The sequence below is a fragment of the Octodon degus genome, unplaced genomic scaffold (assembly GCF_000260255.1).
Source record: "Octodon degus isolate 3935 unplaced genomic scaffold, OctDeg1.0 scaffold00270, whole genome shotgun sequence".
NCBI classification, from domain to species: domain Eukaryota; kingdom Metazoa; phylum Chordata; class Mammalia; order Rodentia; family Octodontidae; genus Octodon; species Octodon degus.
This window is the reverse complement of record NW_004524846.1, coordinates 856431-867262: the sequence shown is the minus strand read 5'-3', so window position 1 is coordinate 867262 and position 10832 is coordinate 856431. Positions and strand designations below refer to the sequence as shown.

General features: G+C 34.4%; 1 pseudogene; it reads right to left on the bottom strand.

The window, feature by feature from the left end:
- Window positions 1-9220: 9220 nt before the first annotated feature.
- On the bottom strand, window positions 9221-9591 carry LOC111814111 (annotated as a pseudogene).
- Window positions 9592-10832: the final 1241 nt, after the last annotated feature.

Sequence of the window (10832 nt, the reverse complement as noted above, 5' to 3'; positions counted from 1 at the left end):
ATCAATTCATACAGATTTCCATCACAGAATATTTCCATTCATGCTATGAATATTCCACGTGGTTGACACTTAAGGAAATTCTAGTTCAGTTTGGAAAAGTTATGTTCTTGATTATGCACAAGTATTAGGATTTATTTATGTTACAAGACAAAGACATAATTTCTTGTAATAGTGGACAACCTTATGATAAACAAAGATAGTTTTTGCATTCAAAGTTCTTATCCTTTCATCCTATTCAGAAGAGTTCAAAATTAAAGAAGCATTCAATGACAGAAATGTCATAGATTTTTATTTCAAGTGCATAATGATTAACCTAGAAATAAAAAGTCAAGATGAAAAGTGAAGACATAAGATTTGTCTCAATCAAGTTAAACATATTTTGCAAATGTAAGTGCATGAAAGTTTGGCCTGGAAATGATTCCTTTTATATATTAACTTATAAAGTTATTTAAGCACACATATTAGCAATATCAAAATAAAATAAATATCTAGTGTAAAATTATTTTTGTGCATGTTTACTTCTGCTCAGTGAAAATTTAAGGTCAGAGTTTCTCTTAAAAGAATATATATATATATATATATATATATATATATATATATGTATTTAGTACAGGGTCTACAGTCTCACTACACAAATTGAACTTGTAGTGCTTCTCCTGTTTTCAGCCTCCCAAGTGCTGGGATTGCAGGCACATGCCACCATGCCCAGTCTCAATTGCTGTCCCAGTGCACCCAAGGGGCGGGGTGGACACAGCATGCCACGGGATCGAACCCTGATCCCTGAGCCTGCCTAGCAGGCACTTTGATCCACTGAGCTATTCAGCAGGCCCAATTTTTTATATTATTTTATCAAGCTGTATTAAGATAGCTAATAACAGATAATACTGGACAATCAAACATCACAGGAGATTTCTCTAGGAACTCAAGAGTGCTAAACTTTTGAAAGTCAGGACAGTTATTTGATGCTATGTCATGTCAACAATTCGTATATATTTGTCTTCCAGGGGCTAAGAAATGTATTCTGTCAGTACATTATCCTCCATCTATTAACAACAGTATACACTTGACATTTACTTTAAAAACTGCCCACTCTAGCAATGAAAAGGTGTGATAACTTCACTGTGTCATCCACAGCATTCTAAGTACTGTTCATAATGAAAGGAATTGGTCTCCCTACCTACTTGTTCTGTGTATTCTCCATTCTTCCATTGCTAAATGCAATGATAAAAATCAAATAGAATATGTTGCAAATATTACAAAAGATAGCTTTCTTTCTAATATACAAGTCTTTGGAAGTTTTGAAGAAGATATTTTATTCCTTAAATTAAAAAAAAGCTATTGTAAGAATTGGAAACTGCACCAGGGTCTCTATCTTCATATTCAGTGATAAAGTAGATTGTTGATGTGGGAGTACTCTGGGGAAAACTCTTTAGTGATGACAAGTTCCTGTAAATTATTAGTATTTTAAAATAGAATCCAATATAATACAATGAATTATCTTCTCTAGTTTTCATTTCCTTGACAACTGAAAAGGTCTTAAATTCAAGAAGATAGTATTTGATAATATTGGAGGATTTTGATACTACTTAATCTAAAACCCAAGTGGGTCAAAGTACTTCTTGACTGATACGAATAAATTGTATAATATTGTGGAAGTCCAAATGATGGGAAATCTTTTAACATTTTGCATTCTTCACATCATGAAGTTGAATGTGTTCACATTTATAGAGGAACTCTTTTTCAGGCAGTGATTCTGAATTAGGCCAAGTATCTGAAGGATGCGTCTTTAGATTATATTAAAATTGCCTTAATGGAGAATGGTCACAGAAGTCTCCTTTAGTTGTGCAAAGATAATAAAACTTTCACAACCACTGTGTTACTTAATGTTGATAGATAACCTTACTGCTTTCACTGTGCTGCCATGTTGGTTACAAAATGTGTGAAAAATCACAAATTAAGACATCATAAACAGATTATTATTTGTTGCCTTCTAAATTCATACATACTCTGAAATCTATAGTTGTAGAGTATAGATAGCAGGATGCTAGGATGGCCTGATTTTCCTACCTTCTGCTTTTATCCAACACTTTTGTGTAATACCTTGTCTTTGAGTGTTGGAAGAGCCAGTGACTTGGTTTTAACCAACAGAATATAGCAAAGTAGAAGTTATGTTAACAAGGCAGTTAAAGTTAAAATTTTTCTCTGATCAGTATAATGTGGGAAATGCAAGGTATGCTGAAGATGTAATTGATGTAATCAGTTGACTTCTGTTAATCAAAAAGTAGATTGTCCTAGGTGTTACTGCCTTAATCAGCTGATCACGAAGGAGACTACGAAAGATCTTCATGGTGGCCCTTACAGAAGCAAGCTGCCGTGAGTGGTACAGCTGCAAGGAAGTGAACTCTACCAAATAATAGAAAGTGAGCCCTGGTGAACCTGTGACACATATGCTGTTTTTCTTTTAAGACAGAACATGTTAATGTGTGAATTATTTTTCTAAATACAACTTTTGCAATAAATAAGTGGTTTGGGGGCTGCAATGTGGGCATGAGTATTGAGGTGTTCATTTAGAAAACAATTCACACACTAATATGCTTTGCCTTCCTTACTCAATTAAATCTCATTTACTTTATATCTGACTAGGGATTGAAATCAATGGCTCTTGTGAAATCTAGTTAAGCTGGGCTCCCCTACTTGCTAAATACCCAAAACCTTCAAGTTGTTCTCACATTCTTCCTCATATCTGAAATTTTCTTCTTTCCTATCATTTATTTTACTTTCTGTACGCTTCAATGTAAAACTTGAATGAAAAAAAATTTTTCTTCACTACATTATATTGACTACAAAACACTTTGAAAAAAGTGTTAAAACACTTTGAGTATAGAATAACGTAGCAGGAAATATTGAACAGTAAAGTGTTCTATTCTGGATTTCAATATCTATTAATTATATGGATTTGAACATAGAAAATAACTTCCCTAAATAACACTTTTAACACTAAAAAATGTAGTCTCACCTACTTTTGAGCTTCATTAAACATTAAATAATTCTCAGCATATTTCTTAACATTGCTATTGAACATGAATGTATTACCATTTATATACATGCTTTGTCCCTCAAAATAAAAATAAATCAAGGTATCTTAGCTCTCAATAAAAAGTTGTTGCTTTTCTAATTGTTGTTGTTTTCGTTAAGTATACTGAAAACATAATTGACAAAATGTCAGCTTCTATAATATTAAAATGATTGAATAGAAAATAAGTCCATGCACCAATGCAGACACACACACACACACGCACACGCACACACACACACACACACACACACACACTCACACACACACACACACGAAAGTGTCATGGAAGTTCTCTATGAGAAGATATTCTTCCATTTCTGAAGCTATTTAGACCATGGCAAATACATAAAACAAAGGAAATGAAGCTGAACCACTAAAGCTTTGCCAACCTGAAGGGCAACCTGCTACAAAACCACAAGCGAACTAGTAGCATTTTGTTTAGTTTAAATGGGAAAACGCTATCTACATCATCTTTGTGTTTATGTAACATATAATCTACAATGACTTACTTCAGATTCAAATACGTAGTTGTGATGATGTCTTCGATTTTGTACCTCTGCAGAGGTACAAAATAGTAACATCATGTGAAATTGCGGCATATTTTTCCCACAAATTTTTATATTTGTGTTCCTCTAAAGCCATGATCATACATTAATTATTGACATTTGGAATGTTTACTTTGTGCTACACAAATAAAACAAAAACAAGCCCTTCTGAGATGCTCCTTCATCTGTTAAATGAACACCTCTTGCTGTTTCTAATTGTTTCAGATTTGTGAGTGCCGCTCTCAAGGGCCAAAAGAGAGCTTCTGAGCACAAGGAGTGTCTACCTGCAACTGCACTGGAAATTTCTTCAGAAATAAAGCAAATGAATATTTGAGTGTAAGCTGGGTATGGTGGCACATATCTGTAATCCCAGCCATCACGAGGCTGTGGCAGAAGATTTGCTGTGAATTTGGGGCCAACAAGGGCATGGATAGCCTTAAGCTCCCTGGCTTAAAAAAATAAAAAAAAAAAAAAGAGGAACCCTTCAATTTAAATATATTTTTTCTAGATTAGAAATAAGTTTTTAAAGTCATGATTTTTTATCAGCCATACTACTGCTAATGGATTTGCAAGATACTGATTAGAATACATCAATCAAATTCAAAAAGGCAACATGATTTTTACTATCAATAGAAAAGAGGAAAATATAAATTTAAGAAATATTGATAGTAATTCTGTGTTCTTAGAGGTTAAAATATAATTAAACAATTTCATCATAATATTTACCAAACCCAGTTTTGGAGAGAATAAAGAAGCTAGCATAAGAAACCATAGAAATTAAAACTGAAATGAATAATATTATCCTTAGCTTGGACAATTGTCCTGATTGTTAATCGCGATACGTCCACTAGACTGGGTGAAGAAATGCTTATCAGGCTAGTCAAGCACACTTCTCCGCATGTCTGTGATGCATTTCCGGAGATGACTTGTCGCTCTGCTTCCATCTCCTTGGTCTGAGCAGTTAATGAGTCCTCAGCGTCCTCACAGAGATGCCCACTGCGAGGTCGGCAGCTCTGATCCTGTCAGCCTACCTAATAAGCCCTCCTGTATGCACACTTCCTATTTAGTCTGTCCCTCTGCAAGTCCATAACCAATAATATTATAGAATAGTTAAGATAAATGATGCAAATGTTATTCATCTCATATACACATTCACTTTGCCAATTCATATATACATACACACACATATGTACCTTAGTGAAGGTTCAATATTAAAAGCGCAACATATTACTTAGCTATATGGAATGAATCTTGAATAATTGAAGAATTGAGACATTTTTGTCACATTCTGAATGGAAAAATTCAATACATTACATAAATTGTCTTGTGGTGAAGAAGAGGCAAATTAAAACCAAAATTCTAATGAAATGTTTTCACATTTTAATAAATATTTCCAAAGTTTGCTGATGATACAAGTAATAATTACCAAAGACATTTTTGTTAAAAAAAAACTTGTATTTATTTACTTATTTATTTTAGGGAAGAGTCTACAGAGTGTTCAGGGTCTCACTACTAGATCGGACTCATAGTGATCCGCCTGTTCACAGCCTCCCAAGAGCTGAAATTGCAGGTGAAAAATTGGTATTTAGTAGTAGTAGTAGTAGTAAAGACTGAAAATATTTGAATTGACATAATTTTGGCAATAGTCAAATAAGTAGACAACTGTGTAAAAATATGTACTACATATATCTTTAGTATGTCCTAGGAGTATAGTAGTCAATCAATAGAAAAGAATGAATCATTCAAAGTTAATTGGAACTGGACCAGAAATAGTCCATAAATCATTCAAGTGAAAAAAAAATCTTAAGTACCCTATATAATGAACCATGAATAGCTATTAATAATGTAACATATATCATTATTTGAAAAAAATAAGCATTTAAAATTAGAAAAAATATCATATATCAAGTAATAATTATGACATATTCACATTGAAATTACATTAAAGAAGAATAAATTATGATTTAAAAATTGCTATAATATAGCATTTCAAAGAAAAAAATTACAAAATTATTTAAGTACAACTATCCTAATATTTATTAAATACAAAATGATACTCAAATATTGACAATAGTAGTATAAATATCAATTTAATAATTTAAATATTCACACTTTTTCACCTCGTTTACTACTTTATGCTGAATGTGTTTGTTGTAATAATCCTACAAATTATAACACAATTTAAGTTTTCAATAATATCTTCCTATTTCTCAGACACAAGACACTAGATCCCCAAGTGAGCATTTTGAAATTATTAGAATATCAAAACATTTTTGGTTTTCACTTCTTGTTTTATAATTGTGTAATACTTTGCCAGAAATAAGAGATAACTTTTTTTTTATGTATTTAGTACAGGGTCTACAAGGTCTCATTACGTAGATTAGACTCATAGTAATCCTCCTGTTTTCAGCCTCTCAAGTGCTGGGATTACAGACGCGAACCACCATGCCCAGTTTCCGTCACCATTTCAGGGCGCCCCGGGGTCGGGGCCGACACAGCACTCCAGGGATCGAATCCCAGTCCCTGTGTCTGCCTAAACAGGAGTTTTAATCCACTGAGCTATCTGGTCCTCTGTAGACATAATTTTCAATGTTAGGGTTTTGACTAATTATGTTCCTAAGCTGTCTATTAAAAGTATATCAATAACGCATTGTTGGCTCCCATGCAGGTCTTGTCATTTCTCCAGATAGCTGGCTCAGGGTGGTGAGGCCCACAGTGCAGTGCACCCTCTGTTTGTCTCCGTGGCAGGATCCAGGATCTAGCATCCAACAGCTCAGTTGCCTACATTCAGCCCTCTACCAATAGAGGCAGTGGCTCTTTCCACCATGCTATAAATCATAAGCTCTGGATTCTTCAATGGCATCTTGGAAGACTAGAGAGCAAGCCAACACAACAAATGCATTGTGGTGGTCACGTGCACCCTGCTGTTTCCCTTCCACCCAATCCCGTCCTCCTCTCCTCTCCCTTCCTCTATAGCTTCTCTTCTGCTCTCAGCTCATCTTTCCTATATGGAAGAGATAATATGACACATCTTTTTTGCCTATGTTACTTTTTAAAGAGAATACAAAATTATTTTTAAAAACACATTAGAAATTATACACAATTCCACTAAACAAAATAATAGGAATTTAATAATGGGTGCTGTATTGCATAATGTTTTCTGTAAATTAGTTGTTTAGATTACCAGATATCAGCATGTAAAATTAGTTTTAAAAAAGTTAGAAGAAAATAAAAAGGTGAAGAATGAAATAAGCATTGACTGCTCCATTCAGTAGACCAGCAGAAAACAGCAGTAAAATTACCCAAGCTATCCTGTATACACATAAATACGTATTTTCCCTCCCTCCTTTCTTTTATCCTTTTTCCTAATTCATTTTTTGTTCCCTTTAAACAGACTCTTTCCCCTTAATAATATATGTTGAACCTTTCAGATTGTATTTACTCTTTCAGGTTCTTAAACTAATGAGACAATATGATACTTATACATGAGGGTCTGATTTATGTCACTTAAGATTATGGGCTCTACTTGCACCCATTTACCTATAAAAGCTTTGAGTTCATCTTTTTTATATTGGAGCAATAATCCATTCTGTAAAATACTGTTTTATCCATTCCTCAGTTGATGGGCATTTCGGTTATTTCCAAGATTTAGCTATGACAAGTTATACCACTATAAACATGGGTGCACATACCGCACTGTAGTGTATTTTCAGTTCTTTTGGAAAAATATCTAATAGAATAGCTGTGTTGAATGAGACTCCTAATCCTAGCTTTTTGAGAAATCTCCACTCTGATTCCATAGTAGCTGTATAAATCTGCACTCCTACCAACATTGGAGAAGGGTTTCTTTTTCCCCACAGCCACTCCAGCATTTCTTATTGGTTGGCTTCTTGATGATAGCCATTCTCTATGGGATGAGATGGAACCTTGGGGTTGCTTTAACTTGCATTTCTTAAATAACCAATAATAGTGAATATTTTTTCATATATTTACTTGTCATTTGCATTTCTTCATTTGTGAAGTGCATATTCATCTCAGATGCCCATTCTTGATTTGGTCTTTGAATTGGGGGGGGAGGCTGATTTTTTAGCAGAAAATTTATTTGTTCTAGAGAGAGGTCCTTTTTCTGAGGGACAATCAGCTATAATTTTTTTGCCAATTCATGCGGTTTCTTTATACTCAAGTGGCTATTTCTTCTGACGTGTGAACCTTTTCAAAATGATGAGATCCCAACTGTTGATTCTCTGAAGTGTTTCTCCTGCAGCTTTTATGTTTATGCTTTTGTTTTTGTGTTGGGTATCAAACTTGGTACCTTGCATTTGACAGACAGGCTATATGCCACTAAGCTGTCTTTCAGGCCCTGTGGTTTGATTTTTGTTCATGAACTATGTACTTACCCCTGTCTTTTAAGATTTCTACCTACTTTCTTCTCCAGAAGATGGAGGGTTTTGTTTTAATATTTCTATCTTTGATCCATTTGATTGTGCATGGTAATAGACATGAGTCTAATTTTAGCCTTCGTCATGTGGCAAGCCAGTTTTTCCAGTATCATTTATGAAGGAGGCTGTCTTTCTTCCAGTGAACATTTTGGTGGCTTTTGTCAAAGATAAGGTGGCTGACTGTGGTCTTCAGGTCTGTTTTGTTTTTTTTTTTTTTTTTTTTTTTCCAGTACCATGCTGATTTTATCATAGTAGCTGTATAGTATAATTCCAAGTCAGGGACTGTGATGCCTCCTGTCATTCCTTTGTTGCCCAGGATTGCTTTTGCTAGTCTGGGTATATTCTGATTCTAGACAGATTTTATTTTATTATTTTTATTTATTTATTTTTATGTATTTGGTACAGGGTCTCACTATACAGCTTGTACTCATAGCTATCCTCCTGCTTTCAGCATCCCCAGTACTGTGATTACATGTGTCTGCCAAAACAGTTGGTCTCGGTGGCTAGCTCAGCATGCCCAGGGGTGAGCTCAGCTTCGCATGTGGTGCTGGGATCAAACCCCGGTCCTTGCACTTGCCTAAGCAGGTGCTTGGTCCATTGAGCTATCTTGCTGGCCCGCTAGATGAATTTAGGAATGTTTGCTCTCGATATGTGAGGTATATTAATGGTATTTTAATTGAGATTGCATTACATCTGTATAAAAATTTTGGGAATATGGCCATTTTCACAATGTTGTTTTTCTTATCCAAGAGCAAGGAATATATTTCCATTTTCTGAAATCCTCTTCAATCTCTTTTGTAGAGTATTATAATATTTATTGTATAGATCTTTTACTTCCTCGATTCTCTTTTTTATGAAAAATTGTGACAAGTCCTTTACTATTTCATAAATGCCGGGACAGAATTTGAAACAGTTTGTAATGAAATTTAGAAATCTTTCCCAGTCTCCTTCTTCCTGACCTTCGCTGCATTGAAGAGATGTTGAGTTCTTCCAGAGTTTTGCTAAGCTGATTGTTTTCTTTCTTTTTTTTTTTTTTTCACATGCATGTGATTTATTAAGAAAATGACTCCAAGGACCAACCAGATAGTTCAATGGATTAAAGCACCTGCAAGCAGGTGCAGGGGCCAGGGGTTCTATCCTTGGCACCTCTGGGTGCATGCTTAGATGGCAATGGCAATTGGGAGCTGATTGTTTTCTGAACTGATGGGACTCTCCAGGTAGCTGGGTTCTGCACGGGGTTTTTCTGATATTGGATCTATTATTCTGCCCACTTTGAAGATGATCTCAGACAGTTCATGTTTCACATGCTTTGTTTGTGGAACAGGTAAAGCTTTGAGAAGTACAATATCTCCAACAGTGCATCCCTGAAGGGTGTTGTGAGCAAAGTAGGTTTCCCACTTATTAAAATACTTTAATAAGTAGGGATCCAGAACAAGTCTGGTCACTCTCACTTTAGTAGTTTTTGCATTGCTGTACCAATCACCTTCCCCTCAATCCATTTGGCATGCACAGAAGAATAGACTGCTGACATTCTATGATTCTGGTCACCTCAGGGTTCTAGTGCACAACTGCAAACACCTAGGTTAATTCTTAAGTATTTCATTTTTTTTTAGATCCTATTGCAAAAGATATTGTTTCTCTAATTTCTCTCAGTGTATTTGTTGTTTGTGTACATAAATGCTATTGATTTTGAGTGCTGACTTTATATCCTTCTATGCTACTGAATGTGTTTATTAAATTTGCAAATTTCTTGGCAGAGCTTTTGGGGTCATCTATGTACAAATCATGTCATCTACAAATATCAATTATTTCACTTCTTCCTTTCCAATCATTGTTCCTTTTATTCTCTCTCTCTTATCTAATTGCTCTGGCTAATGTTTCAAGATCTTAAAGTGAAGCTGTTTTGGTTTGGTTTCGTTTCGTTTCATTTCGTTTCATTTGGTTTTTTTTCCATTTGATGTGATATTGGCTGTTGGTTTGTGATAAAGATCAACTAATTTTATCAGGTTCAGGTAAAGATCATCTAATTTTCTGTAGGGTTTCTATCATGAATGAGTGTTTGACATTGTCAAAAATCTTTTCTGCATCTATTGAAATGATCTGATTGTGTGATTTTGGTCCTCGGCTCTGTTGATTAGGTGTATTACATTTATTAACTTGTATATTTTACATCATTCCTGCATTACTGGAGTGAATCCAATTTGGTCATGGAGTATAATCCTCTTTATGACTTGCTGCATTCTGTTTTCTAGTATATGATTGAGGATTTTTGCATCTATGTTCATTAGGAAGGTTGGTTTGTAATTTTCTTTTTGGGTTGGGTCTTTCTCTGCTTTGGTATCAGAATAATGCATTCATCCAGGATTGAATTTGAGAGAATTGCTTCCCTTTTAATTTTATTGTATAGTTTGAGAAGAGAGAGCATGAAATTTTCTCTAAATTTCTTCTAGAATTCAGCTGTAAATCTATCAGGACCTGAGCTGTTTTTACTTTTAAGTTTCTGATTACATTTTCAATTTTATTCACTGATATTGGATTATTTAGAACTTTTATATCTTCTCCATTCAATTTTGGTAATTTATATGTATCTAGAAATTTGACAATTCATATGTTTCTGTCCATTTCTTCTGTGTTTTTCATCTTGTGGGAGTAAGTAAAGATTTTGGAAGTAGGTGTTAGTGACCTTCTGAACTTCTATAGGATCTGTAGTGATTTCACCATTCTTATTCCTTATTGCTTGAATTTTTCCCCTTTTTTCATAGAGTTGGCTAC